The 8272-nt window shown below is 34.7% G+C and overlaps 1 pseudogene; it reads right to left on the reverse strand.

Moving 5' to 3' along the window:
• Nucleotides 1-393: 393 nt before the first annotated feature.
• Nucleotides 394-7071, reverse strand: LOC130989727 (protein S-acyltransferase 24-like; annotated as a pseudogene).
• Between the last annotated feature and the right edge of the window lie 1201 nt (nt 7072-8272).

The following is an 8272-nucleotide window of genomic DNA, read 5'->3' on the forward strand; positions in this document are numbered from 1 at the left end:
TGTTTTGGTTGATGGTAGTGGCGACAGAAAGAGAATTCCAAACTACCGGAGAGGGAGTAGTGGAGGAGTGAGTGGTCAGCAAGCACATCTCCCTCGCCTTGAAGAGGAAGGCGGCCACAGTTGTAGCGAGGCCTTCAATGGGGGAAAGGGGGAAATGTGTGATTTGTCTCTGTGTGTGTGTGTGAGAGAGAGAGAGAGAGAATGAAGAGTGTGTGTGTGTGATGTGGCGTTTCTTATAGCCACATTATCATTCTGTCTTCCACGTTGACGCGCTGGTTGCCAAATAAGATTTAATTTATGCGAATTGTAATTCAAGGGATAATTGCAAATAAATTATAAACTGATGTATGTATCTAAGAGTCAAATTAAGAGGTGATGGTATAAAGCCGAAGCTGAAAAACCCTGTGTTGTGTATTTTTCAACTATTAACCCCTTTTTTTTATCCTGTATTTGGAAATGTCAAAAAAAAAACTAATAGAATTCTACATTTGAATTCATTAATTAAACATCATAATTATTAGAAGCTTGTCAACAAGACAAAACTTTAACAGCATAAAGGATGACAGCATCTGCAGCTAAAAATGCTAAAGCGCCAGCATGCTGTTTAGCAGCATGCCTCAACAAGGCACCAAAGGTGGTTGGGGCCAATGGGTCTGTCAACACCCCTGCAATCATAGAGAGATAAAACATAGATGCTTTGCTTGCACCAAAATAAATAATATTGACAGAAGCCAAAGGAAAAGGTATTCTCACTTGTCAAAGCCACTGAACCAGATATCAGCAATGCCACAACTTCGAGAATGATAAACAAGACGAAATCCCGCTTGTTTTTCTATCAAATCATAATGTTACTATATGAGAATCTAAATGCAACCTCTAAGGAGTTTGACAAGATTTCACTACGGAACAACATAAAATTTAAGATCGGTAAACATGTCGGTTAAACATAGGGAAGCACCTGCTTAGCTTCTCAGTAACTGAAGGAAACAGGAAAATAATCTACTACTCCCATCGTCCCATAAAAACATGCATAGTTTGGGACGGTATGGGTTTTAAGAAATCCTATAAAATGTAGTGTGAGTGAAGAAATGGTCCCACATTGATTGTGATGTTTAGTGGGAGAATTATTACTATAAATGGGTTATGCATGTTTTTATGGGACGGACAAAAAAGGAAAACTATGTATGTTTTTATGGGACGGAGAGAGTATGTAAAAAGCACCTTGCCTATGCAATTGGACACCCATGCGGAATGACACTCGAATTGCTCAACACACCGATTAGAGGTTATACAATGTTTGGCACGAAGAGGTCTAACAATCTGAAAAAAAAAAAAACATGAACTTCTCATGAAGGAGTACAAAATAATGTATAAATTTGTTGGCAGGATATTTCTTTTTCTCTTTGATAGAGACGAACAACAATGCAAGTTGGGAAAATAATACCTTGCAAGTTGCACAAAGCTGAGACCATTTTCCTTTAATCAAAGCAGAATTTTTTATTTTGAACTTCAGCAAAGGTTCCTACACAAAATCAATAAATTCATTACCAAGAAAAATTACAAATACATGAAAAGGCAAGCTATTGATGACTAAACTAGTCCCCATGCATACTTACATCATCTTTCGTGTTTTCTGGATCATGTACATTCATTCTGATAAAGCCAGGGTCCTTGCTGCAAATTAGAGCCGGACACAAAGTTAGACTCACTAGCAATTCAATTATTATACAAACAGGTTTTTACAAAAACATCTGCTAGAAAGATTGGAATGTTTAGCTAAGTTTTAGCAGCATGATGACTGTGTTGCGGATAGAGTTTATCATAGAAGGTCGAAAGCGAGTATGCAGCCGCTTTGTTCATTAGTACTCCCTCCGTCCCACTCCAATAGGATCATTTTTCTTTTTGGGATGTCTCACTCTAATAGGTTCATTTTTCATTTTGAGTAAAAAATGTGTACTTAATTGGTGTGTTCCTACTAAAAAGTAAGTTTTCTTAATCTCCGTGCCCAAAAGAAGTGAGCCTATTGAAATGGAACGGAGGGAGTATTTCTTAAGTTGTTAGAATATTAGTCCAGTTTATGTTTGGGCTGCTAGTTCCTATGTTATCCTTAAGCTTCTCTTGGAAGCTTCACTTGACTTTCCTTGGAAGATACTATTGACTTTAAGAAATAAAACAAGTGTTTCTCTTCCAGAAAGACTTATCCAGGATTTTGGCTGAAATCTCAGCGGAGTTGTTTGCTGTTTGGACAAAGAGAGTTACTCCCTCCGTCCCACTATAAGTGGCTCAAAACTTTTCGGCACGGAAATTAAGAAGGTGTAAATTGGTAGGGCCTACATCTTTTTGAGGATGAAATTTTTCTATTTAGGAAAAGTGACCACTTATAGTGGGACGGCCCAAAATGGAATACATACCACTTTTAGTGAGACTGAGGGAGTACTATTCTGTTGTAGTTTCTCTTTTGATTATCAATATAATTCTTCTTAGATTGGTATTTGTGTTTGTGTTCTCTTTAATTCTATCAGACTGACAACGTCATGATAACAATGACCAGAAAAGAATAATACGACCCAACACTAAAAATGCATATTAAGATCAAAGAACATAAACAACCTAATTGATTTGTAGGAATAGGTGCATTTTTCATCTAAATGTCAAAGAACTTTAAACAGCATTTGAACACCATAAAATAAATGGATATAAACGTTTACTAACAAATATGACCACTGGGATACTTCAATTCATTAAAATAAGTTACAGATAGTGACATCTTAGAATATGATCCATGTATAAATATAAAACAAGCTAGATGAATTATTCCACACAAATACATAACGCACATAAAACCCATCAAAAAAAGAAAAAACATAAAGCACATACAATATCTAGAGTTACCTGCTACATCTAAAACAGAAAACTAGACCTGTTAATGCCAAGAACACACCCATCCAGGCAAAAAGACCAAAGCCAGCTGTTAATATTGGTAGATTTGAAGCTACATAGACAACCAAGGAAAATTTTGTCAAATAACAAATACTCCCTCCGTCCCTGAAATAAGTTCCTCTTTTTCCTTTTTGGGACGTCCCCCAAATAAGTTCCTCTTTCTTTCTTTCCATTTTTGGACAACTACCCAACCACTAATAATACTTTATTTATTCTTACTTTTCACTTTTTCACCACTTCCAATACTAATTATAACTCTTTTTCACCTTTTCATCACTCCTTATACTAATTATAACATATTTTTCTCCACTATCAATACACTTTACCACTTTTCCTTAAAACCCGTGCCGTCCCTAAAGAGGAACTTATTTTGGGGACGGAGGGAGTAGAATAATATAGAAGAAATGCATGATTGAGATCGGTATCGAGATATACCTGTAATAACTGAATGTATATATGTTGCAAGCATCAGGAAAATTATACACCAAAGAATTAGAGCAAGTCCTAGTCTTGAAAGTCTGCCGAGAAAGCTGTTGTTATCACATCGTCTGTCAAACAACCTCCTAGCATTTTCCTGCATATCACATCCAAGAAAATCAGTAGGTCAAGATTGGTCGGATAGAAAGAGATATAGATTGAATCATGTAGAAGTCAATGAGAAATTTATAGAATAAAGAGGTTCAAGACACTGATATATTCTAGCGAAAAATATATTTTCTAGAGAAATTGTTTCCGGAGTACATACAAGGAAAAATGCAACTTGTCTATGATTTCTATCGGCAGCAAGTTGTGCAGCTGTACAGCCGCCAGCCGGCACATTCTGTTACCATCAAATCTTCTTTCTTCCCTGCCATCACCAGGAGATTGCATGCTTCTAACTTACCCTGAATGGCAGCCCAGTGCAACGGGGTACAACCTAGATTTACAAAAAACACATCAGATGCTTCTGATGTAGCTAGCTGGACACATTTTTGACACAGTAAAAACAAATATGATGAGGAAAACACGATTATACACGTAGTGTGGAGCATTCCAACTAACCTTCTTTATCTTGTCGCGTTCTATGAGCCTTCAGATATAGCAGAAGGCAAATGCAATCAGGAAATCCCTTGTAAGCAGCCCTACAGTCATGATCAGTCATCAATGAAATTAACAAACTAAATTTAGCAAATTAAAGCCACTTTAGAAGACTAACAAGAAAGAAAGAGAAATAACATGGCAAAGACAGCAGCTGCAAGTCCTCAACTAAGACAGAACATATGATAGTTCCCTTATGAACTTAAATTTAAAATAATAATTACATTTCAACACAAAGTTTCCTAAGAAAATCAGAGAAAGAAAGAAATACCTTTGCCAGTTGCAGTGTAAGCATATATTTGGTCTATAGAATTTGGATTCTTTTATGTTGCTTCGTGCATATAAAAAATGGTATGGTACTTAGCAAACAGTTGGAGAGCTACTTTTACTTCGTTTAACACTCATCACAATTTAACTGAGTGTTGAAGTTGCTCTTACACTACAACAAAACTCAATGCATGTGATCTATCAAAAGTCACCACGAACATGGCCCAGGTTTATAAGGAAAGTATATGATAGAATTTATTTCTGAAAAGAACATTAAAGAAGAATAAAAGTAGCAGATATGCCAAACTTGCAATGACCAAGTGATAAATATCTTGACCACAAGTGAAAAGGCAGACCAAATCAAAGTACTAGAACAGGGAGCACATATCTATAATTATCTAGAATGAAATTGAAACATCAACCTTGCTTCCATACAAAACTAATGCTTCCTCACCTAAAACCTATAGTATAATCAAAGAAAGTCTATAATGGATACAAAGACATGCCAACAAAAAATTACAGTTACATTTGTCAAGTACCAGTGCAATGGGCTTCTTCCATCATTATCAAGAACATCAGCATCAGCCTTCCACTTTGTGACAATGTGACAAAGAAAAGCCGTCTGACCATACTGTGCTGCAACATGTGTCGTCTGCAACCAGAGCAAGTGTGAGAATGAATGTTTCGGACATGCGGAAGCCTTACATTTGCAGGAGCAACAAAAAAAGACTGGATAAACATCATTAAAATGAGTTTACTTGGAATCCAGATGACAGAACAACGGTTGAGTGCAATCCAATAATGCAAAAGTAGGGCCAATAAGACCATTCTCAAAATTCTTGATAGAACTTCTAGGAAAACTATGTTATACCAATTCCATAGGCAATGACTTTCAGTATACTATAGAACACCAGTGCTCAAATAGAAACCTTAAGAACTGACTGGAATTAACTTACTTTTGAATGCCCTTTTGGCTCTTTGCAACTTGTGAACTACATATGTAGAACAAAAATTACATTACGAAAATCTTTTATCAGGACTCCTGCTAGTAATTTACTAATAGTTCTGTTACTTGGAAATGGAACATTGAGGTAATTTAGTATCCACTTCCAGAGCCATAAAACAAATATCAATCACAAACCCCAAAATATAGTTTGTCGATTCAAGGTTCGTGAGAAATAGTGGCAAAAAATGTCATTGTCGCCATCAGACATCTATTGACCCGAAAACACCAAATAACTTTGCAACAAAATGCCATATTTGTGGAACTATATCAAGACTATGATTGTGATCTGACAAATTAATCTTTTGCATAGTTCGTCTAAAACTCAGATCAATTATTTTCAATTAGTAACAGAAGAATGTAAAACAAACCTGATAACCTTGACAATCAGCTGCACTGATACAAGCACCCTCCTGCAGCAGAAGTTCAGCAACCTCAATTGAACCCCTCACTGCACTCCAATGCAAAGCTGTTTCTCCAATACGATTATGTGCATTAATATCACCTCCATGCTGTCAACAACAAACCACAGCACAATCAGATAACTCGTAACAGTCCGCTATAAAACTACATACATATAAGGGATGGTAATTATTAGATGCATGCCGTTATAATCTGCTTACATCCATAAATTCTATCAACAGTTGACATCAAACAAGAAGTAGAATCCACTATCTAGATGAGCACTACATACGTATACATCACATATAGAAAGTACACAAAACTTCCAATATATACAACATAATGCATCAGCAGATGCATATGCTACAAGTGATTATAACTGTAACACCGCCCCCACCCAACCTTCTGATTTCAGATCCAAAGACATGTCTATATTTGACACACATGAACAAAAAATTGTGAAATTTTGTACATACTGAAATTTTCAACTGTACCTTCTAAAATTGCTGGCTCTAAATATGCATTTGGGCCAAACATACCTGGCCTTTAAGGTTGGGTCAAATTTCCAAACAAGTTTTTGTCCATTGGCTAGACCATCCAGTTTGTGAAGGAGTTTCATAAGGTTGCGTTCTGTTTGGTTGTAAATTTATCATGTGAAAAGGAAGGATAAACAAAATTTCACCCTTTAAATCCTTCCTTTCTTTTCCCACATTTCCTACTTGACCCTTATTCATTTCTCATTTACACTACAAAGGAGGAATACTATTATCCCTCCAAAAATGGTGTGATAATATTATCCCTCCTTTGTAGTGTAAATGAGAAATGAATAAGGGTCAAGTAGGAAATGTGGGAAAAGAAAGAAATGATTTAAAGGGTGAAATTTTGTTTATCCATCTTTTTCACATGATAAATTTACAACCAAAGATAACGCAATCTAATTTGACAAACCTTCAGGTTAATTTTGTTCTGTAATCTAACCAAATCACGATGTAATCCACTCTAAATCGTTGATAGAAATCAATCAATTTCCCCCAATACAGCCAGAATATGATCATCACAAAAACGCAAATGTCACGCTCGAAAGAGCAAAAGGGAAAATCCTCGATCGGTACCTCAATAATGTACTGAGCTATCGCCGGTAGATTATTAAGCGCCGCCTGATGGAGGGCGTAGTAGCCTTCGGCGTCGGGCTCCGAAACGGAGCAACCCTCATCCTCCACCAGCCTCCGGAGCTTCTCCATATCCCCGTAGGCAGCCGCCCAGTAAACATCGTTCCTCGAGCTCTTGTCCTCCGGCGCGGCAGCGGCGGAGTCCGACCGATGATCCCTCGATTCCACCACCTCCCCAACTTCGATCTCCGACGCCATGAATACAAAATAGACATCACCATTCTGCAACCAAAAACGTATCACCATGCAAACTTAATGACTATCCAAGTATTTCTTGAGACCAAGTCAAAGTTTAAACAGTTAAGAGTAGTGAGTTTTAGACACCTAGGCTAAAAACCAATTTTTAGGGCTAAAATGAATAGGCCGATTTTTTCACAATTAATGGATTAATTAAAATAATATCTCCTTAAAATACTTAACTAATTTGAATCTAATCCTATTTATTTTGTATTTTCGATTTTTTCCCTATTTTTCCATTTTTTCCGAAAAAAGTTTTTTTCTGAAAATTTTATGTTTTTTTGTGGAATTGTTTTTTATTTCTTTATTTTCAAATTATTATTATTATTTTTATTTTTTTTCCACGAATTTATGAATTGTTGAAACATAATCCTAGATTTATTATTTTTGCATATATTATTTTTTTCGTTCCAAAAATAATTTTTCTTTTGAAAATATTTTTTTTTTCGAAATTTATGTTATTTGTTTTTTGAGGTTTTTTTTCTCGAAAATTTATGAATTGACTATTTTTTTTTTAATTTGTCCGATTATTGAGGGTTTTATTTTCAGCAATTTCTGTTCGTTTTTTTTCCCGAAAATTGTATTAATCTTTTTTATTTGTTTCCACTAGAATATCTCTTCCAAAATTATCTCAACCGATTTTTAGTATTATTCGATTTTAATTCTTTCTATTTTCTATTTTTTTCTGTAGTTTTTAGTTTTTTGACGAAAATTGTATTATTTATTTTTTGATTTGTTTCCTTTAATTTGGGGATTCTCCTAAAAAAAAATTAGATTTGTTTCCACACATATTATTTTTTCCGAAAATCCTATTATTATATTTTTCGATAATATTTTATTCATTTGTTTACACTTTTTAAGGATTCTCCTAAAATGGGCTTCTATTTTCTTTGGACACATATATATAATTTTGCATTTTTGACACACATGATTTTCTATTATTTTTTTTTACAACTTCACTAATTTATTTTAATTAATAAATTACATTTTATTTAATTAAGTAAAATAATTTCGACTTCATTACTCACACTATAATACTTCATTTTCTTATTATTACATTGCGTTTAATACTTTATTATAATACATTGACATAAAATATTTGTTACTTAGTTTTTCGATTGATGTGTCATCATATGATTCATTTTATTTTTATTATATTTGAACTACTTTAATAAAT

This window comes from Salvia miltiorrhiza, chromosome 6 (assembly GCF_028751815.1).
Source record: "Salvia miltiorrhiza cultivar Shanhuang (shh) chromosome 6, IMPLAD_Smil_shh, whole genome shotgun sequence".
NCBI classification, from domain to species: Eukaryota; Viridiplantae; Streptophyta; class Magnoliopsida; order Lamiales; family Lamiaceae; genus Salvia; species Salvia miltiorrhiza.